Source organism: Oryza glaberrima, chromosome 6 (assembly GCF_000147395.1).
Source record: "Oryza glaberrima chromosome 6, OglaRS2, whole genome shotgun sequence".
NCBI classification, from domain to species: Eukaryota; Viridiplantae; Streptophyta; class Magnoliopsida; order Poales; family Poaceae; genus Oryza; species Oryza glaberrima.
Genome location: NC_068331.1, coordinates 21,611,898 through 21,634,763, shown reverse-complemented (window position 1 = coordinate 21,634,763; position 22,866 = coordinate 21,611,898). Strand labels below are relative to the sequence as shown.

The following is a 22,866-nucleotide window of genomic DNA, read 5'->3' as shown; positions in this document are numbered from 1 at the left end:
TCCTCCATATTCTCAGGCCTATGCTAATTTGGTGGTGGGTTTGGTGGCCTAAGTGGTTGTGGCGCAATATAATTATATTGGCATACCTAGTGTCGGGAGGATATCCCCTAGTAGGATCATTGTAAACATTAGAGATATGTGGGGAAACTTGGGGACTAACAGTAGATACAGGGGGATCATGTATTGGAATATGGTACAAAAGCCCATTATTTGTCATTGGATCAACCCCCTGAATCGGGATAATTGCGTCGGTCTGACCGGTCTAGGGCTCGATCTGACCGGCATCCAGAGGCGCAGTCAGACCGGTCTGGCCGCCGAGAAAGAACCCGGTCTGACCGGCCATCTAGCCGGTCTGACCAACGGCAAATGCGTGGTCTGACCAGCCGTCTGGCCCGGTCGGACCGACTGAATGCGCGGCTTATCCCTCACCGGTTGTTTGCATATTTACCTCCATCGGTTTTGCTTTATATTTGATCTACATGGGGTTTGCTAGTATTGGTAGAGGCTTTAGGTTGAAAATCGGCTATAATGGAACCGAATCTATTCCTCATAGAATCATCAATACGCTCATTAAAACGAGATTCAAACGATACATCTAATTTATTATTTAAAGCAACCATGGATGAATCTACTGTATTTGCTACGAGTTGTTGGATAGGAGTTGTTACCTCTTCAGTACTTACCACATCAAAATTAGGTTTAGACAACAATCCAGGCCTGAGAACCACACCTTGACGGGTCCTGGTGCACGATCTCATCAACATCTCCTGCGTATACACCTTGAGGTGTTCCTCCATGATCTTGCGTTCTTCCCCATCAAGATCCTCCAATGAGATTGGCATGATATTGGACGGTTCCACCTCCGAGTTGGTTGCCGGCGGCTTCATCATGGCGGCTTCGAAATTGAGATGACGTTGAGAAGATTTCCCCAGCGGAGTCGCCAAAAATCGTGTTGGCAACTTTTTGTGACAAGTTGACAAGCATGATCGCAGCACCTAACGCTTTGCGGTGATCTTAGAGTCGCCAACCACCTCAATCTAGCAAAAGCTAAATCAAGATGGGTTTTGATAAACTAAACCGGCTAGCGGAGCCGATCTAGATAGAATGATGGATAACTACCAGTCTCGTGGGCAAAACGGAAGGTTTTTAGGGCAAACCTACAAAGAGGTGTCACATTCTCGCTATATCGGCGAACGATTTATGGCGCAAATCGACAAAAATGGACAAACTAAACTAAAACTAGAAGCAAAAGTAAAAGAACAATTCGATTGATTGATAGTTGGTTGATTTTTACAATGAACCGGCCTTACTCCCTTATATAGGGGTTGGTCTTGCCCTCTACAGGCCCTCCTCCACGTCCAACTTGGCATAGAATCCAAAGAAAACCCGAAACATGCCTTCCCGAGCAAGGAAACCTTGAGACCCGACAAAACAGACTCGGTCTCGGACTCTGCCGGTCAGACCGGCCACACACTGCCGGTCTGACCGGCCCTGTACCGCCGGTCTGATCGGCCTACAAACGGTGGTCAGACCCGCCCTCTCAGAGGAAAACTGGCAGATTTCCAAACTTCGGCAATTTTCTCTATTTTATTCCAAGGTGCCAAATTTGGGTGAAAATACGCAGTCAGAGTTTTCTCTCTACCACAAAGTGCGTCTACGAAATGCCCCCTCTCTCTCCCCACTCATTTTTCTCTACCCTCTCATCTCTCTCTCCCACTTCTCCCCTCCTCTCCCACTCCTACTCCCGTCCGGCCTCTCTCTCCCTCCCACTCCTGGTGATGGTGGGCGGCGGCGGGCTAGGGCAACGGTGGGAGAGGCGGCGACTGTGGCGACGATGGGCTTGGACCGCGTAGATCATATCACATCTTTAGTTCTGATTCTGATTCGAACTGGGACAAATGTGATTTTTGCCATCCGGGCAAAGATCAGTTCTCCATTAGTGTACTCCCCACACGTGCGGATCCGTTGATGGCGGCAATAGGATGGGTGGATTTGACGGCCCCTCCCCCTTCCTCTCCCGCGTGGATCCCGCCGCGTCTCTGCCTTCCATGCTTGCCAATCCAGTAGCAGCGGCGATGGGAGGGGTGGATCCAGCAACCTCTTCCCCTCCCGCGTGGATCCCGCCATTTCTCCGTCCCCTCCTATGCTGATCCGGCGCCGTGAGAGATAGATCTAGTGATTATGAGCTATGACGACAATGGTGACGGCTTCAAGCAACGACGACGGTGGTGGCTTTGGCACGACGATGTTGGCAGCGGATCTAGGAGCGATGGTGGTTTTGAGTCACGACGGCTTCTAGGCAATAGTGGTCGAATCCGGCTTCTAGGGTTTATGGATTTTTGGTTTTTGAAATTTTAATTTTTCCATTAAAATTGTTTTCGGACAAACAGATTAATGCGTCCGCTTGTGAAAATATAGAGTTTCGCAAACACCTGGGTGTAGGCGGGGGCTGCCCAACCGCATGTGAAAACCGATTTTATAGTAGTGCTTGGTTGTAGTTTGTTGGCGTATTCATCACAATTTATATGTAAATTTTAAAACTTATAATGTTCTTAATCTATTTAAAGGTTTTTCGCCCTGATATATTTTTCAATCGTCTTTTAAAACGTAAATAATATAGAGATAGACGTTTCATATGAAAAATACTTTTCATGATTAGTTCATATTCTAGTCATAAGCCAACCAATGAGACTTAGTAACGGCCAGTTAGTGGGTCTGCTAGTCTGATTTAAAATTTCACAATTTAATTTTTGTAATTAAGGTATGTCTTTCTTTCTTTTAAGACCGCTCATGATATGATTAAAAAAAATACCGTAGATCTATTTTGTCTCTTCGATCAGTCGTTCTACGTTTGTCTATTCTAGCAGTTTTCATGGAAGACGTCAATCCTCTATTCCTCTAGCCTCTTGAATGTTTCCTCTCAACATTTTTTTTCTATTATATATATATATGGCACCTACCGAGAACTTGCTTCCAGTCTAGTGCAGATATATATTTTTTATTAAATATTTGACCGTTTATCTTATTTAAAAATATTATTATCACAACAAAGATACTAATCATAAAAGTAATTTTAAATAAGACGAACGATTAAATGTTGGATACAAACTATATTTAAAATAATGAGATAGAGGAAGTATCAGGTAAATGACATGTTCCTACGGCTTGAAGTTATCGCGCAAATATGGAGCGTATCGAAAATTCCAACAATAACAACGAGAAGAGAACGTTCGGTGCATTTTGTCTTCGAGGGGTTCGTGAACAAAAATTTTTGGCGTCACATCTTATATACGTGGAAACACATTTAAAGTATTGAATAACAAAATAAATTACATATTTTACCTGAAAACTGCAAAACTAATTTATTAAGACTAATTAATCTATCATTAGCAAATGTTTACTGTAACGCCACAATGTCAAACTATGTAGCAATTAAGCTTAAAAGATTCGTCTCGCAATTTACATGCAATCTGTATAATTAGTTTTTTTTCTATATTTAATACTCCATACATATATTCAAACATTCTGTCTGTGGTACGGGCCTGGGGTATCAAGTCCAGAGGGAGGAGGCTGCCCCTGGAACCCACGTGGAACTTCCCCGAGGGGGGTCGAGCCCGAGGTAGGGCGGCAGCCGCCACCTCCGTTCTTGGGGGTCGGACTCTCCCGACCTCCTCCGCACGACGCCGCGTGTATAGGGTTAGGTGGGCGCCCCCAACGCCTTACTAACCACATTTAAGGTGATGCGAGCGGGCGCGCCATGCCGTATTAAATGTGGCATGTGGTGCGCCTGATCGGAGTGTGACTGGTCTGCGACAGGTCGAATGACCGATATGACCATGGTAGTGTGCCTGGCCGCCTGCGCGCTGGTTGCACTTCAGGCGGCATCCCCTGTCACGTCGTGATGATGAGAGGCTGCGTCTCATCAGTCGGAGTTATTCATCTAACTTGTTCGGAGCAGAGTTTCCGTTTCCCTGCACAAGTAAGGACCCAAAAGTATTCACTCATTAAATGATGAATGACGTGCGTATCCTCGGTGTCAGCCAGAAGGATTTGACGGGCCCCCCGCCATGGCGGGCACGCAAGTGACTTCTAAGGCAAGCAACAAGACATGCTTTTAACGTGATTATCCTCCATCTTCCCTAGGCAGATTTCTAGGCCCGTTCGGCAGCCCCTTGAGATATAAAAGAAGGTCCAGGCCTAGTGAGGAGAGGGGATTGATTCTTTGGCTAAATCACGCTTGTCTCTCGACGACTCAAGCACCTGTAATCTTTAGTCGATCAACCAGGCACAGGAGTAGGGTATTACGCTTCTCAGCGGTCCGAATCTATATAAACCCCTTTCGCCTCATTGCTCTTAAGGGGCCCGACCCCCTCTACACCGCACTTTCCACCGAGTTCTCGATTTTCACCCATTGCCCCCAACCGAACTAACAAGGGGGTCTCACTGTCCCCCGTTTGAGGAGTTCATCCTCCGACACATTCAATGTGACAGGGTGAAAAATTTTTATTTGGCAACTAAATGGGTCCTGATTTGGTCGCCAAAGAGGAATCGGTGTGCTTTCTTTTCTTTACTGGCAACTGCTCCTTACCAGAAAAGCACAACTACTGAAAATAATATTTCTTTAAGAGCTCTGACAACAAATACTAGTACTATAAATCATCCCGGAAAGAAAACTTAAATGCTGACTATAAATCTGTACAATCCCTGGTTAAAATTATAATAGTCTGACTTTAATAATTTTTAGGGTACGCATTAAGAATTAAGAAAACATTAGTGTAAAACTTTGGGCAGGTAAAGTAGAGCTACTTCAACGGACTAAAATGTACGCTCCGACCTTTGAAAGAAACGGTGGGCCGGGCCAAACAAAAAATAAAGAAGAAAGACTTAGGACAAATTTTACTCTTGATTTCTTCTTTTTTTGGTTCGTCTTGCTGGAAGTCACCGCCTCACCGGTCATTCCCCTTCATTTCTTTTTCTAGAGGGGGAAATTACACAACCTCTCAAGTCAGATCATAAAAAGGATTTTTACACGATGACTCGAACATCAAACTTGAGGTTTTACATTTATTAGGAACGCGTATCCTGTCTGCGTGATTGATTTTTAAGGTCTATGGTGATGGTGAGCATCAATGCAATTGGACAGCACATGCCTCAATTTTCTACTAGCATTGATTAAGCGGCTCGTACCATGCTCTACTTGCTACACAGTACACCCTATATATTTCTCTAACCACAAAACATTTTTTTACGTTAAAGAGAAAGGTTTTTTAAATAAGTGGTAATAAGGGATTATATTCCTGATTTAATAAGTCTAGATTTTTTGTGGGATGACATAGTCTCCACTCCACGCAAGACCTAATACTCATTACCATTTGAGCTAAAACATAAGCCACCCTATTTGCTTCTCTTTTTATTTTGTGCACTTGCACCTGCTAAAGACTTTACATCCCACCCTTTATTTCTAAAATCGTTGCCAACCAAGATGTTCTCAGTAAGACTTATTTCTGTAGGGCTTGGATAACCTCTGCATTATCTAACTCCAATATGATTGGCATATGGATCCATTGAACTTCTTCCCTAAGTCGAAACAGGCTAACGCTTCTGTAAACACAAATTTGAATGCTGTAGACTCTGATGGTTTCTTCTGGTCGGTTGGGACATTTGCGAGGAAATGTCTGATTAATTTCAGGTACAGTAACAGCACACAAAGGAAGTTTCCCGAAAGTGGCCGCGTAAGTCGATCAGCCCATCAGAAATTTAGTGCGGGCCTGCTCTTTTTCGCGATTCATCTTAAGAGGGACTGGCTAAAACAAAAAAGTTTACTTCATTAACAAAATATTCTCACTCCTTTTCTTTTTATAACTTGAAGTAGATAGTAGTGCGTATATTAAGAGATCTCTAACCTTCGCGCCTCTCACCTTACGCGGTTGTATTTTGTTGGAGGCAGGTTACGGATTCCCATTGGCCGGAGCTAAAAGCAAAGCTAACAAGGTGGCATAGCCAGAGGCAACGAAGGCCGTTGGAGGCAGTAAAGAACAACGGAACTTACGGATGTGCCGGAGTATCCGTTTGGTCACAAGTGTGCATCATGCCCCCAGTAGGCCCATAGTACGGAATGAGGCCCAAGCAGGCCCATGTAAGCCCATCTTAGTTATAAGGATATGGCAAAAGGACATACATGTACCTATAGAATAGCCCCAACTATAAATGTCCCTACAAAAAATACAATGATGTAAAATACAAATAGACCTCCAAGATGATGGATAGAGCTTTGAGAATCAAATACAAAGAACCTACGATACCAAAAAAAACAATCGTAAACTTTTAGCAAGGCATGTTGTTTGGTAGAGAATATAGTAACATTCCGGTCTTTGCTTAACGAGTTACAACCAATTATTACAAAGTCCACGCATAAACAAATTCAGTGCACACTGACATGATATAAAGAAAACATAAACTAAAAGACACCAACACAAGATAAAAGAACCCTGAATGACTGAATTCTATTGGAAAAACTCCATACGAAGTTGGAAAAAGATACATAATCATCGACTCAAATTTATGACATGCATCATTTATTAATTAGCTTGATTTTATCATCATGCCTTTATAATTGAGTCTAACCCCGAAGCTAATATGTTGCACAGAAAAGTACCTACAAATAAGTTTTTGATGGTGTTTTATCAAAAACCATATCATTTCTTCTAACCCAAAGAGCCTAACATACGGCGGAAGCAGGGGTGGGCCCAGCTATAATTCAAGGGTATTCAGATGTATACCTAAGATTTTTGGACAAAAAAGGTATATATACTCTACAGTTCATATATATATATATATAAAAGGATAAAGAAAATGAGTTAAACTACTCATTTGGAACATGCTTTACCATTTCTGCTGTATTGGGCCTAAATTTTCCACTCCCGCATTCTACTTCGGCCGCAACTGATTCCATTTCTAAACAAAAATCCCCTCATCCCAAAATCCCCAATTCCCTAATACCCTAACCCTAATTTTTCTTGGAGACAACCGGTCCGGGCGGCGGCGTGCGTTGCGGCGCCGGCGGCGTTGCGACGTGCAGCGGCGGGCACGGCGTGCGGCGGCAGCGTCGTGGCGAGCCAGAGACCGCGCCACCGCAGGGGCAGCACCGCAGCAAGCCCCCAAGCCAGGCAGGGGCCGAGGGGTAGCCGCCGGCTGGATGCACCGGCGCAGCGCCGGCAGCGGTCGAGCGGCGCGTCAGCGTCGCCGGCTCCAGTGACGGGCCGCTCGCCCGCGCGGTGTGCTATGGCCTGTGTGGCGTGCCGGCGTGGGTGGCTGGGCGCCGAGCCGCCTTCGGCCTTCCCCTTCCCTCCTTCTGCCGACGACCGAGGCTACGAAAGTGCGAAGACGACGACGGGCTACGCTACTATCACACAGCCACAGTGAGTCAAAAGCACAAATTTTGAATAATTGCAATGAAGATTTTAGGATTGGGAACTGCAATTGATTGATTTAGTTGCAATTCATTGCCCAATTTCTGAATTGAAACATGAAGAAGAGGAAGGGTCTTGCTGTTGATTTGAAGTCTTTTTTGGAGAAAGCTGCTGAGCGGTTTCTTGGCCTTGTCCATGTTAAAGATACCACTTCCTTGACTCTTAAAGAAGCAATCAAGTCCTTACTTATGCCGTACCAATTGCCATTGTCCAAGGTACGTGGACAAGGATATGATGGTGCTAGTAACATGAAGGGTCATGTTAATGGGTTGAAGAAACTAATTATGGAAGATTCTCCTTCTGCTTATTATGTTCACTGCTTTGCCCATCAGCTTCAACTAACTCTTGTAGTGGTTGCTGTCACACCCTAAAAATCCCAAATATATAAATTGCTGTCTAAATTGGAATTATTAAATTTTTTTTTTAAAAAGCCTAGAAGAGAAGATCTAATTTTAATTAATAAATTCCAATATGAAATGGGGCCAGATAAAATTTCATTAAATACTTTGCTTAATTCTATAACTCCTAGATTTTTCTAGGATTTATTTGAGCTGAGAAAGTATTTTTAATAAATGGAATTGCATTTAATGAATAATTTAAATTGAAAAAGGTTTTTAAAATCCTCTTTTGGCTTTGGGCCGAAAGTCGGCCAATCCATCTCTCTCTCCCTCGGCCCAGTCCTCCCGCAGCAGCCGCTCGCGCGCGCGTCCGCCCGCTGACAGGTGGGGCCCACCTGTCGGATCCGTCGTCTTCGTCGCGCCGTCGCCCGGACGAACCCTAGCCGAGCCGCGCCGCCGTCTCCTTCCAAATCCGGCTGCCCCTTTCCGTTTCCGATGAAATCAATAGAGGGGAAATGATCTTCGGGATCTCCACTATCTTTTCTCTTTTGGAATCGTTGGCTAAAATCATTTGGAAATCCGTGGATTCGAGTTTGATTCGGATCGATCTCTCTCCTCCGAACCCTAGACTTTCCTTCGCGTCGCCGGTCGCCATGGGCCTTCGCCGCCGCCTCTTAACCCTTATAAAAGTACCCCCGGTGTCTCCGCTACCCGCCGCCACCCTCGCCTTCGCCTCTCGTCGCCGGTAGAGCTCTAGCACCGTGTAGCCTAGCGCCGCCGTCGTCGCCGTCGCTCCAGCCGTGCGCCGCCGTCGCTCCGGTCGTCGTCGTCGCTCGGGAAGGCCGCCGTCATGATCACCAAGCCATAGCCAACCTCGACTGCCCCTCCGCCATCGCTGTCGACCGCCGGAACTCCGTCGCCGTCGTCAAGCCGAAGGTCGCCGCCGCTTCTTCCTCGACACCGTCGCCGTCCGTTGATCTTCTGCCGTTGCTTTGGTCACCGGTGAGTTCGCCGCGTCGCCCGCATCGTGTTGGTGTCCTCCGTTCGCGTCGTCGCGCCGTCGTTCGCCGGCGAGCATGCACGCCCGAGCCGCCGCCGGTGGTGACGTCACCGCTGACGTCATCGTCGTCGTCCCCCGTGGCCCGGTCGTGGACCGATCGATCTCGGCCGTTCGTTTCCGTGAGCCGCCGCCGTGCACCCGGTTCACAGCGAACTCTAGCCGCTGACACAATAATTCCCTTTTCCTTTTCAAAAATAATTCATTATTGCGTCATAATTCAATTAAAATCCATATAAGTGTTTTAATCCGATTTAATCTTTGAAAATTCATAACTAATTCATCTTAGCTCGGATTTAGTTGGTTCAAGTCTCTAAATTTTTCTAAAATTGAGATCTACATGTTAAAAATATCTACATGTACTGTTCATGCTTGTTTGTGTGTTGTTTTGGTGATTTTGCTCCTTTCTGTTTAGATTCCGACGTTTCCGGAGAGTCTGTTTTTGCAGGAGAAGAATTTGAAGAGTTCCAAGGCCAGCAAGGCAAGTCACACAGATCCCAAACAACCCTTTGAGCATGTTGATCCCGTTTAAAGCTATTGTTTCTATTCAACTATTGCATTTATTTTCGAATGTCATTGGGTGGAATTAACCTATTGTTTGTTATAGCCCTTTTGTTCTTGATTACTTTATTCCTTGATACCTTGGGTTATTATAACTTGACTAGTTGGGCTATATACATTGGTTCAGCTAGATATTAGATATGATTGCTTAGCCATGCTTAGAAACATTAGCACACTATTGGGATAACTTATGACTCACTATTATTTAATGATGGTTTAATGATAGTTCACGATGGTCAATCGTGATTGGTTAATTAATTAAATTGCCAACTAAAACTTGATAATGGTGGGTTGTGAGCACATGGTTTTGATGGTCGTGCTCATGACAATTAAGGACCGGTTCACGAGTTTCGGTTGTGAAACATTAACCGTGCCAACCACAAGCCAGCGTGGGCAATGGCTTTACCTTTTATATAGCATAGTTCATTGCGGAGCACCAGACTGAGAAGTGGCGGAGATAAGCCCACGGGGGTCGCTGGGGAGTCCATGCCTTGTTTATAAGGCGGTGATTATGATCCAGGAACGGTCGCTGGTGGATTGTGTTGTGCGAGGGGTACTGTCACAGCTCCTTTCCGAGGTACCGCGGTGGTATTGAGGCACATGGTGACATGTTGTGGGGCTGTGTCTTGTGGGTACAGTGGTACACCTCTGATCAGAGTAAAACTATTCGAATAGCCGTGCCCGCGGTTGTGGGCGGGTGTAACAATGTCTTTCGTGATTAGTCTCACACTTCTCATCATAATAAAAGATGCTATAACTGGTAATAATTTGATTAGCTCCTGGTTTGGAATGGTATATTCCTGGTTTGGAGATAGAACTGTGCAGCCGGGATGGTTGTTCAGAATGGTTGGGCCTATGCAACAGGGTATGTTGTATAGCGTTGGATTAATATTGTTTAATTATTACTTAACTGTTTTATTAAATTCTGAAATGTTTATTAAATGCCGTTTATGCAAATGAAACCCTACTATGCCATCCTTTGTTATCTTGTGCACTTGCATATTTGCTACGTGGCTTGCTGAGTATGTCATATACTCACCTTGCAATCATTCATCAGAGGAGGAGTTCTACAGTGATGCTGATGGTGTGGAGGATTAGGTGTAGCCCTGGTCAAGCTGCCTGTGGAGTGGAGTCGTCTGCGCCGTTTATCTAATTTTTCCGCTGCTTAGATCTTTATTGATTGAGAGGAACTATCTACCTCTGTAATGACATTTTATTCGCTTATTAATTAGGGTAATAATTGTACTCTATTATCAATTTGTTATTGTGTGCCTCGGCTGATTCCTAGACGAGGGTTCACACACATGTAAGCGTTTGGAATTTTGGATAGAAATTCCAGGCGTGACAGTTGCTAAGGAGAACACTGATTGTGCATGGTTTTTTGGGCAACTTGCATACTTGTTGAATGTCCTTGGGATGTCATGTAAAAAGATTCGCATGCTTCACATGGATGGCGAGAATTCCTTGGGAAGGTCACTTCTTTTTGTGTGAAGCACAAAGATAAAGTTGTTGACATGGATGGGAAGTATAAGCCTATACAAAGATGCCATTAATTGCCATCGGTTTCATGCCGATATGTTTTTGGGTGTCATTGATAGACAACTTCAAGAGTTGATTAAGAGGTTTGATGAGGTAAACACAGAACTCCTTAGATGTATGACATCATTCAATCCATCCAAAGGATTTTCAGCTTTTAATGTTGAGAGCTTAGTTAAGCTTGCTGAGTTTTATCCTCATGATTTTGATTTCGAAGAAATGAACCAGCTTCCTTTTCAACTCAATCGCTATATTAGTGATGTGAGCAAAGATGAGAAATTCACTAATTTGAAAGGTCTAGCAGAACTATCCATGATTTTTGTCAAAACAGAGAGTGTTCGTCGGTATGAACTTGTTTATAGAGTTCTTAAATTGGTTCTAGTTTTCCCTGTTGCAATTGCTGGTGCTGAGAGGGTCTTTTCTTCAATGAACTACATCAAAAACAAGTTGAGAACCAAGATGGGACAAAAATACTTGAATGATTGTTTGGTTACATTCATTGAAAGGGAATTCTTTTTGCAAGCTAAGGACAAGGACATCATTGATTATTTTCAAAATATCAGGTGTCGAAAAGTTAATCTCTAAATTGTAAGATTTCTTCCTAATTTATCATTTTCTATCATTTTTGTATTCCATATGTTGGCACTTTGATATGTTTATCAATTAGTATTTCTATATGTTAAACAATTTCACGTGATGATCAATTATATCAATGTGTGCACTTATGCTCAATTTTATGTTATATACGCTATATATTATATAATTATTAGTGTGTGATACTATATAAGCCAATTATTAGGTTTTCAGGTGTATGAACAAATTTTTTTCCTCTCCCCATTTCGAATACACAAGTTCAAAATCCTTGGCCCGCCACTGGGCGGAACCCCAAGAAGAATAAGTTTCTTAACTTTTTTATTAAGGAAAAAGTACGAATTACCCCCCCCCCCCCCCGAACTATAATGGTCGAACGAATTACCCCCTGTCCATAAAACCAGAAATTTTATACCTCGAACTTTTTAATCCAGATGAATAACCCCCCTACCACAATCTAGAGCAGTATTCATCTTACATGGCATACACGAGGCAGTCTAGTCAGCAAAAAATAATTAAAAATCAAGGGGGCCACTTGTTAGATCTGTCCCTCTCACCTCTCTCTACCTCTTTCCCTATCCTTTCTCTCTTCTCCCGAGCCTTTGTGAAAAACGTGGCGGCGGCGGCGATGTCGACGCTGCGGAGGTGAACGCCGGTGAGGTGGAGTGGTGCCATGGTCCCTAGCCATGCTCACCATCGAGAAGAGAGGAGACGACAAGCGTCAGAGAGGCGGATGGTGGCCGGAGGCGGCAGCCATGGCGAAGAGGCAGGCAATGGCCGGAGGTGGGGACCACCTCGTCTTCCCCTCATATCTCCCTCCCCTCCCACCATCCAATGGTGGATCCCGGCAACACCGTCGTGTGTCCGCGCCAACCGAACGCCCGCCCACTGTCCATCACCGGCCCACTCGCCACCGCCTGTCCATGCGTCGCCGCCCACCGCCCGCCGCTCGCCGCCCGCTGCCGCCAACCTCCCATCCCCGCGCCGCCGCCCACCACCTGTCCCTGCGCCCCCGCACACCACCCGTCCTTGCCGATCGTTTGCCCTCCCACCACCTGTTCACCTCTAGATCTCCTTGCCCCCGTCGTAATCGATGGTCGTCGTCGTTGTTGTCAGGCGGATGCCAATCGAAGGTCGTCGTCGTTGCTCGAGGCCGCCAACACGAGGCATGGGAGGTGGTCACCGCCGTGGCTAATCTCCGATACCACTTCACACTAAGATATTGAAACAAGCAAAATATATCAAACATAAAGCCTAACATATTCTAACTTAACAAGATCATAATACAAAGGGCAGATTTAGCATAACAATCAAGCATATAAAGTGTTAAATAGTTAAATCAGGTAAGATTGGCTGAAACTCCGACATTATCTATATTGATAAACATAAAACAAGCTAGATATTACGATTATAAATAGTACTTAATAGATCAAACTCAACCGATGTAGCATTAAGCATAGAAATAAGTATAACATCTAGGCAAGATGATGAAAACCTCTAAGAGATGGTAGATACATGATATAACCTAGATTAATAACGAAACATAACTCTATTGGCTACTTTCTAATAGCAAGAATCAACCGATGACGAATTATATAGCGCAACTAACAGAGATTATGAAGCGTATATGATAACTCGACGAGTTACGTAAACAAGATTAGAGTATCATAATGATGGAAGCACTAATCACCAGAACGATAGCAGTCATGACAAGTTTACCTCTAGTTGAAGATCGAAACCGATGCAGCTCAAGTTGAAAGCAAGAACTCATCGAAATAGAATGAAAGTAAAAGGGTGGCGATGCGCTGAAAGTGTTGTTGAACTGTGTGTTATTGATTACATGGGTTTGGGCTATATTTATACCCGAGATACATAATATGTCCTTGTCGGACACGACTCTTATCTCTAACAAACTCTAATATACCATAAGTCTTAGGAAATTACACGAAATATCCTAATTAATAGATACAATTGCCTTCCTGAGAACTTTATATCCATCGTGGAAATTCTTGTGAAGCACGTTTGATCGATTCTAGAAACAGCTTTGGCTCCATCTCCATCGGAATCGGCTGTACTGGCTCTATCGGCTGCATCAACCATCCCCCTGCAAACAGGAAACAAGGATTATACTGGTTCAGGCCCCTTGATAGGTAATATCCCTAATCCAATTGATATGGGATTATATAGTGGAAACCACATATTACAAAGGGAATAGCAAAACTCGATGATACTGACAAGACCGAAGTCGAGTTGGTTCGACTAGATCACCCGGCGACTTGGCTCCTGTAGGCTCCGACTTCGTAGGCTGTGGTGGTTGTGTTGGCGGAGTCATTTGATGCTTTAGGTCCTCCTGGGGGGTCCCTTTTATACCGCAGGTCAGTTGGTCTCCAAGTAGAACTCGGAGACATCGGACCGTACACGATACAGTGACGACCCAGTTCTATCCGAGTAGGACTCCTTCCATCTGTGGACTCCGTGGTGAATTTCCTTAACGCGTACAGAAAACGTCCGTTTACGCGCAGGTATGCCATATCAGTACACAACGTATATCCAAAGGTAGAGGGTATACCTTATCCGTAACCCTGAAAGTAGCCCCCGACTTCTGCTTAAATGAACTCATGTAACCGATTGCGACTTCTGATGTCGGGGTCGTTGTCGTTCTCGACTGGTCGATCTCGGTGTCAGAACCGTAGAGAGAAGGAGTAATCGACAACACCATGTGAAGTTCAACGGTCATGAGTGAATTTAAATTGAAGTCTGAAAACTGCTGCGCGTAATGGACCCAGAAATTTCCGGCGGCCATCTCTCTCCTTTCCTTGGAATTCGCACCATCGGTAGTGCGTTTATTTAAGGGAGTTTTGGGGATCCATTTTCAAGTCCGCTTGATGCGAAAAACTTTCCAGCCTCCAAGCGCTCCTCGTCTTTTCTACTCCCGCAAAAAACCCTAGCTTGCTCATCTTGGTCCCTTCCCCGGCGATCTCCAACGGCAATGGATCTCGACAAGTTCTTTTCCACCAGCGCGTCCCTGAAGAAGCTGCAGGAGGACGGCGCTCTCCCTGGTCGCGGGACCATGGAGAGAGAACCAGGAGGTATTGAACCTGAACCTGTCCTGGGCCATATGGTTGCAGTTGAGGACTATATTCTTTGCGGTTTTCTTCCTCCGCCTTCCGAGTTTCTTCTTCTTATCTTGAATTTCTTCGGTCTTTCTTTGCTCTACCTGAACCCCAATTCCATCGCCTTCCTCAGTATTTTCTCCTATCTTTGTGAGGAAGAGCCTACATTGGGATAGAGCCCTTTCTTGATCTCTTCCGCTTCTACTGTGAGTTGCGCTGGATGGAACCTAAAAAGGTGTCCGGATGTGTCGGTTTCCGGCTTCGGGATGGCCTAAAGTCGCGATACGTCCCCTTCTAGTGCCCCTTTTCTCGTAGCAAATGGCGGACGAGGTGGTTTTATCTTCAGATAGAAAATTCGGATCCAGTCTTTGTTGTTCCTGAGGAGCAACCAGACAAGATTTCCGAATGGACCACCAAACCCACCCTAACCCCCTCCCTTCAGTCTTTCATCGATGTCATCGATGACCTCCGAGTACGAGGGTTATCGGGGTACGAAGTCGTTGTCGACTTCATTGGTAGGCGGATTCAGCCGCTCCAGGCCCGAGCCCACCCAGCCTTTGACTATTCTGGGCCAGAGGACGCGACCCGAGTTTCTCCTCGGGGTATTTTTCTCGTATTTCAGATTGCATTCTTTATTCACATGTTCCTCCTGACTTATCGAGTTCTACTCCTTGATCTTACAGGTTTAAACAGCGAAACCGTGGAGCGCCGTGTCGGTCAGGTGATGATCATTCGCCCTACGACGGCGAGCAACGTCCCAGTCCCTCTTTGCGAGAAGGGGAAGGCCGATCGCGAGGCTGCGATCAACGTGAGTGTATTTGAGAACTCCTTTACTTCTGCTTTTCTGGATCGCACTGTGACTTCATGTATGCAGGCTCTTCCTCTGACTGACGTCATCGGGCCGCTCCGGACCACTAGGCGGCGGCCTCGTTAAAGGAGGGCGTTGTCAAGGAGGCATCCGACGTTGCTGCTGCTACTGCCACGACGAGTGGCAGCAACATTCCGAAGAGGGGGAGGAAATTCTCCTCCGTGCTGGGGAATCATCGGAAGGCGCCCACCCCATCGGTAAGCCCCTTTGGTCCTTTATCGCGTAGTCCGAAGATCTTGTCCTCACACCATACTTATTTTACCTAGGCCTCGGACGCGTCTCCCCCGCCTTAGTGACGGCAAAGGCTGGTGACGCTTGGCGAGAAGTAGATGAGTTTGAGGTTTTTTCATTCAGAAAGCTTTGGTAGTCTGACTTCATCGGAGTCACGGAAATCCTTCACAGGGCGTTGCGGGCGAAGGCGGCGCAAGACGGGTTTAGAGGAACCTCCAGTGTGTCTCCCGCAGCGGCTTTGACGGATGTCGTGGTCGTGCCGAGGGACCGTGAGGCGACGCCCAGCGACCCCGCCGGTGGCCTTGTGCCTGCTCGGGTCCTGCCCGCTGATGTCCTCACCTGGGGGAGCTCCAAGCTGAAATGGACGCATCCTCCAGGCCGGTGCTCGAGGCATAGGACGCGAGATCGAGAGGCCAGGGCGGCGGCGGCGGCGTTGGCGAATGAACAGGCCGACAAGCTAGCACGTGACCTGGCGGAGGTCCGGGAACGAGAGGCAGTGGCAGGGGCTCGAGCACCGCATGTCGGAGCTCGAGAACAACTTGTCGGAGATCCGTGGCTCGCTGCGGGTCACCTACACTGACCTGCACCAGCTCGCCGAGGAGTGCGGCGTCACGACCACCATCCCAGCGAACCCTGATGAGTTCTCGCTGACGTCCTCACTCGCGGAACTGGCCACGGCGATGGAGGGGATCCCCTCCAAGCATGCGGCTAGGATCGGGGAGGAGATGTCCAACGGGATTTACACTGGGGCGTGCCACGTCCTCGCGTGCGTAAGGTTGGCGCACCCTGAACTCGATCTCCAAAGGATCTTGGATCAGGGGGCCGCTAATGACGCGCGTAAGGGCATGATGGAAGAAGTCGGTGACTTGGGGGAGTCTGTCCTCCCCTTTTTTGAAGAGCATGATTTCAGTTCCCCTGTACTCCTTAATCAATCGTGCTTGTAAAACTTTTCTTGGTTCAAACTGCCTTTGTGTGTGTAGTCATAACCTTCGTTTTCTTTAGCATATTGATCCCAAGTACTTTGTTGTCGTTGTAGAGATGTCGATGTCGAGGATGTCCAGCAGCGCGGGCAGCCTGAGTCGCTGGTAGTCGGTCCGGCACTTGCGCTCGAGCCGTATGTGCCGCGGGACGATGTAGATCAAAACTTGTCCGTAGAGGCGGGCATGGCGACGACTTCCTTAGGTTGGTACTTTGCTCCTCATCTCTTTTGCTCTTTTTCGTTCGGATCGACTTAATTTGCCGTGTCCTCGGAAGAGGGGAACGACTTGACTTAGTCATTTCCATATGGAGCAGACCTCGTGAGTGCATTGGCCGACCGAGATCGCCAAATCCAATATTGGAGGACGAAGTTCGAGGTGGCCGAACTCGAGAGGACTATGGTGGAAGTCAAAAAGGATCGAGCCGTGGAAACGCTCCAAGGTCGCGAGGTGTGGATCAACTCGTACCTCTGGAGCTATTGTACGGCCATGGCCGGAGTCTGCAGGGAACTCCGAGTACCTCGAGGGGATCCCGAGGAGTCGGCGGCCGGATACATCTCGTGGTTGAATGGGGCCTGCTCTCAGCTTGAAGGCATCGGCAAGCGTATCGACGAGGCCCTGAAGCAGGAGTGTCGTCGATCAAGCCGATATGCTGGAGGGCACGTGCTAGTTTGTATCCGAGATCACCGCCCGCAGCTGCACCTCAAGTTCCTCCACGAAGGGTTTTCACGTTCTCGGAGGATTCCTGCAGAGATAGATGATATGGCGAAGTCGATGGCGCTGCTTGCAGAGAAAGTCTTCCAGTCCATGGACTGGCGTTGGCCATCCTGGTAGTCTTTATATCCTGTGACAAATATCTCAGGGGGACATGTAATATACTTTGGAATATCTACGAATTGTAAGTACTTGTGGAATAGAAAAGAAATCTATCTAACTAAGTTTTCTTACTCTGGATGCACTGTGTATGAGTGTTTTCTCACTTCGCGACTTCGATCAGTCACTTGAGTCGTACACTCTCCCTAGCCCCTAGCCTTGTCATTGGAGATTTTTTCACGGATCATAAGGCTCTTCGAACTTTGACCTACCTTGGTTGAACAAACACTGATCCTAGCCCCCAGCCGTGAAGTTGGAAAACCCAATTTCCGATTACACGGCTTGGTTAATACGCACGGCGAGAACTCTTACACGACCAAATCTTACATGGTCTTTTGTCTCTTCATGATCCGACAAGGCCTTATCGGCTCTGGGCGTCCCCAGCCGAAGTTCCCTTAGGTTCCTCGGAGGCCTTGTCAGGACAGCGTAAAGGGACATGAGGATATGTTTCAAAGCTAGGAGTCATTATGGTAAGGGATCATCGGGAAGAAACACTTTGCTTGTGATCTTTACCTGAAAATGAACTTTATTGAAGCTGTAAGATGTCTTACAAGTATGGATACTATTGATTTATACATAGAATTTACGTAATTGATCAATGTTCCAAGAATTTGCTAAATCGCGACCATCGCCGTCTGCAATCTTGAATGCACCTGGCCGCAAAACTTACGTGATCGTGTACGGTCCTTCCCATTTGGGTGAGAGCTTGTTATGCCCTGCATGGCTTTGAACCCGTCGGAGGACGTAGTCACCGATCGAAAGTGTGCGTGCTCTGATGCGCTTCTCGTGGTATCGGCGAAGGGCCTGTTGGTAGCTGGCTGCTCTGACGGCAACTCTTTCTCGATGTTCTTCGAGTAGATTCACGTCGTCGTTTCGCTGCTCCTCCTGATCCTCGTCGGAGTACCTTTGTACTCGTGTACTCAAATGCCGTAGCTCAGTGGGGAGCATGGCTTCTAAGCCGTACACAAGGAAGAAAGGTGTCTCCTTATTGGACGTTGTCGGTGTGGTACGCACAGCCCATAGTATAGAGGGAAGTTCTTCGACCCACTTCTTGTCATGTGACATCAGTCTGTCATAGACATCGGTCTTCATTCCTTGTAGTATTATGACGTTTGCCCTCTCGACCTGTCCGTTGCTCTGAGGGTGAGAAATCGAGGCGAAGCAGATCTTGACTCCCAATCCAATACAGTAATCCTGGAACTCGGCATTGATGAACTAGGAGTCGTTGTCCGTTATGATGCGGTGAGGCAATCCATATCTGCAGAATATCCCTTTAATGAACTTGATGGCATTGTCGGCCTTGATTTCCCCCGTGGGTGTCGCTTCGATCCACTTGGTGAACTTGTCGATCGCCACAAATAGGAACCTGTAGCCGCCCTGTCCTCGACGGAATGGTCCGAGTATGTCGAGCCCCCAGCATGAGAACGGCCAAGTAAGAGGGATAGTCTGGAGCGCTTGCACTGGTAGCTTTGTGTGTTTACTGTGAAATTGACAGGCTTCGCACCGCTGTACCATGTCGTAAGCATCTTTGGGGGCAGTCGGCCAGAAAAACCGTTGTCGAAAAGCTTTTCCGACCAATGTGCGACCGGTGGCGTGTGTCCCACAGATCCCTTCATGTATGTCGAGGAGGAGATGTTTGCCATCGTCGGACGAGACACATTTGAGAAGTACCCCGTTTAGCGCCTTCTTGTATAGATCGTTGCCGATCATATAGTAGATTTTGGCTTGACGGGTTATTTTCTCGGCTTCTGTATCGTCTCCGGGCAACTCGTCGCTACTTATGAATTTAATGAGTGGGATCCGCTAGTCGTCTGTGGTCTCGATGTCGACTACGTCGCTTCTGCCTCTGTAGCCCCCGACCTGATATCAGGAGCGACTGTGTTATCTTCGTCATTTGCCTCTTTCACCGATGGCTTTGTTAGGACGTCCAGAAAGGTGCCAGGTTCTAGTGGCTCTCGTCTAAACGCGCGCCGTGTGCTAGATCATCCGGTTCAATGTTGTCCTAGCGGTATACGTGTCAGACCTCGATTCCATCAAACCTTTTTTCTAGCTTCCGGACTTCTGCGAGGTACTTGGATAACTCGGGGCTAGAGCACTTGTCGTCTTTGTGCACCTGGTTTGTGACTAGTTCGGAATCCCCTTTCACGATCAGTCGCTTGACTCCAAGTGTGGCTGCTGCTCTTATCCTAACAAGTAGTCCTTCGTATTCGGCTGTGTTGTTGGTCTCCCTGAAGTTGAGGTGAATTGCATGCTTGAACTGATCTCCCGAAGGTGATGTCAAGATGAACCCTGCCCCTGCTCCTTGGCTGTTGAGTGCGCCGTCGAACGCCATTGTCCATGTTTCGCTGTCGGTTTGACTGTCCGACCTGTTTTCGGGCATAGTCCAGTCTGCTATGAAATCGGCGAGGACTTGGGACTTGATGGATATTCGTGGCACAAAGTGGACATCAAACTTGCTTAGCTCGACTACCCATTTCGCAATGCGGCCGACAACGTCCATGTTTCTCATGAATTCACCAAGTAGGAAGGAGGAAACAACTATGACTCTGTGGGCTTGAAAGTAGTGGCGTAGCTTTCTTGATGTCATGATTACTGCATAGAGCATCTTTTGGATCTGTAGGTATCTTGTCTTTGCATCGTGGAGAGCTTCGCTGACGTAATAAACTGGTCTTTGCACCTTCTCTCTCTCGACAACAATGACGATACTCACAGAATATGGCGTGGCGGCGATATAGAGGAATAATTCTTCATTAGGTTGGGGAGCAACAAGTTTAGGGGATTTGACAAGTAGCACTTGAGTGCGATGAACGCCTCTTCGGCTTCCTATGTCCATACAAATTTGTCTTGTTTCTTTAACAGAGCGAAGAAAGGTTGTCCTCGTTCTCCCATCCTAGCGACGAACCTGCTCAGTGCCGCCATGCATCCAGTTAGCTTCTGGACTTCCTTGAGTCTTGTGGGCGACTTCATGTTCTCGATTGCCTTGATCTTCTCGGCATTTGCTTCGATCCCTCTTCTAGAGACGAGGAACCCGAGAAGCTTGCACGATGGTACTCCGAACTTTCACTTCTCTGGATTGAGCATGAGGCAATATTGTCGGAGATTGTCGAACGTTTCCCAGAGATCGTCAATCAATGAGTCGCTTGTCTTGGTCTTGACAACAATGTCATCGACGTAGGCCTCGACATTGTTCCCAAGCTGATCGTTAAGTGCCCCTTGTACCGGGCGTTGGAAAGTGTTTCCTGCGGTTATTAGTCCAAACGGTATCTTAACGTAGCAAAATACACCGAACGGCGTGATGAATGTTGTTTTCTCCTTGTCCTCTTTCGCCATGCTGATTTGGTGGTAGCCGGAGTAGGCGTCAAGAAAGCTTAACAACTCACAACAAGCTGTTAAGGTCAGTGAAGTCGACACACATCCTCTACTTCCCGTTGGCCTTCCGAACCATGACTGGATTGGCTAGCCACTCTGGATGGAGCACCTCTCTGATGAAGCCAGCTTTGAGAAGCTTATCGATCTCTTCTCGTATGGCCTGTTTTCGATCTGGTGCAAATCTCCGCAGTTTTTGTTTTACTGGCTTGGCATCGGGTCGCACCATAAGTTTGTACTCAATCACCTCCCTGGGGACCCCCGGCATGTCAGACGGCTGCCAATCGAACACGTCTGCATTGTCGCGGAGGAAGGTGATGAGCGCGAGTTCCTATTTCTCACCAAGCGATGCCTCGATCTTGACGGTCTTGTCGGGGTTGGCACTGGAGAGCGGAACGATCTTGATTGCGCCATCTTGTTTCGGCGTCTTATTTGTTTTGCTCACTTTCTGGGGTGGCTCAGCTGTGGCGGGTGGGTTGGGCGTGTGCTCGACCATGTCGAGGCTCCGCTTGTCGCATTGCACCGCCAGCTTTGCGTTCCCCTGAATAGTGATTGTTCCCTTCGGCCCGGGCATCTTCAGCACTTGATACGCGTAGTGAGATGCGGCCATGAACTTCGCGAGTGCAGTTCTCCCGATGATAGCATTGTATGCTGTATTAAATTTAGCGACATCAAAGGTGATCTGCTCTGTTCGGAAGTTATTTGCTTGGCCGAAAGTCACAGGCAACATAATCTTGCCAAATGGCTTGGACGATGACTGAGTAATTCCATGGAAGGGTTGATCAGTGGGCGTCAACTCGCTTCGTGGGATCCCCATCGCGTCCTCAGTGCTGGCGAAGAGTAGGTTGATGGAGTTGCCACCATCGACGAGAACCCGTGCGACCTTTATGTTCCGAATAGTGGGCTCGACCACGATCGGATGTCGTGCTGGGGTGACAGCAGTCTTGGGGTGGTCTTCCTCTGAGAATTCGATCTTCTGCTCAGACCACTTCATCTCGGGCGTAGCCCCCTGCCATGTTGAACAAACTTCATGCTCCACTTTCTTGTACTCTCGCTTCGAAGAGTACGCCGTGGAACCTCCGAATATGTGCGAGACATGGAGATCGGAATCTAGGTATGCTGAGTCCGAGTCCTGAGTAGCTGCTTCCACGGCCTTCTCGACTACACGTACTCGCTTGCCCTTCTCCAATGCCAGTTGCTTTGCGAGCGACTTTTTGAAGACGAAGCAATCATCCAGAGAGTGTCTGTCCGACTTGTGTATAGGGAACCATATTTTCTTCGTGTCATTGCCTTGTGGATCTAGGTGCTTGGGAGGGTCCGTGTACTCTGCCGCGAGGACTTCCGTTTGAGCTTTCCTGTTCCCACTCTTGCAACTCTTCTTCTTGCTTGATTCGGGTACGTCCTTGGCTGGTTTCTTCTCTCCTCCCGTCTTTGGCTTGTCATTCTTGCGTCTCAGTGCGTCGTCCACGTGAGCGCATCGATCGACAATCTCGAATAGTTTTCGAGTAGTCGTGATCCGCCTTGTTGCCAACTCCTGGGTGGTATAGCGATCTCTGACACCAATCTTGAAAGCGCGGATCACAGAAGCGTCGGTGATTTCGGGGATCGTATTTCTGCACTCATTAAAGCACCGAACGTAGTCCCTCAATGTTTCGCCCGGATTATGTGTCAATGCATGTAGGTCGTCTTCGATCGTGTGGCGCTCGTAAGTTCCTTGGAAGTTAGCGACGAACTGATGCCACAGATCTGCCCATGAAGAAAACGACTATGGTGGGAGGTGAACTAGCCATGAACGTGCAGATCCTTTCAACGCCGCCGGCAAATAATTCACCAACACGTTGTCGTCTGCTCCGGCAACGTAGAGTACTGTGGAATAGACCTAAAGG

General features: G+C 47.3%; 1 pseudogene; it reads left to right on the top strand.

The window, feature by feature from the left end:
* Nucleotides 1-14,541: 14,541 nt before the first annotated feature.
* On the top strand, nt 14,542-15,862 carry LOC127776997 (uncharacterized; annotated as a pseudogene).
* Nucleotides 15,863-22,866: the final 7,004 nt, after the last annotated feature.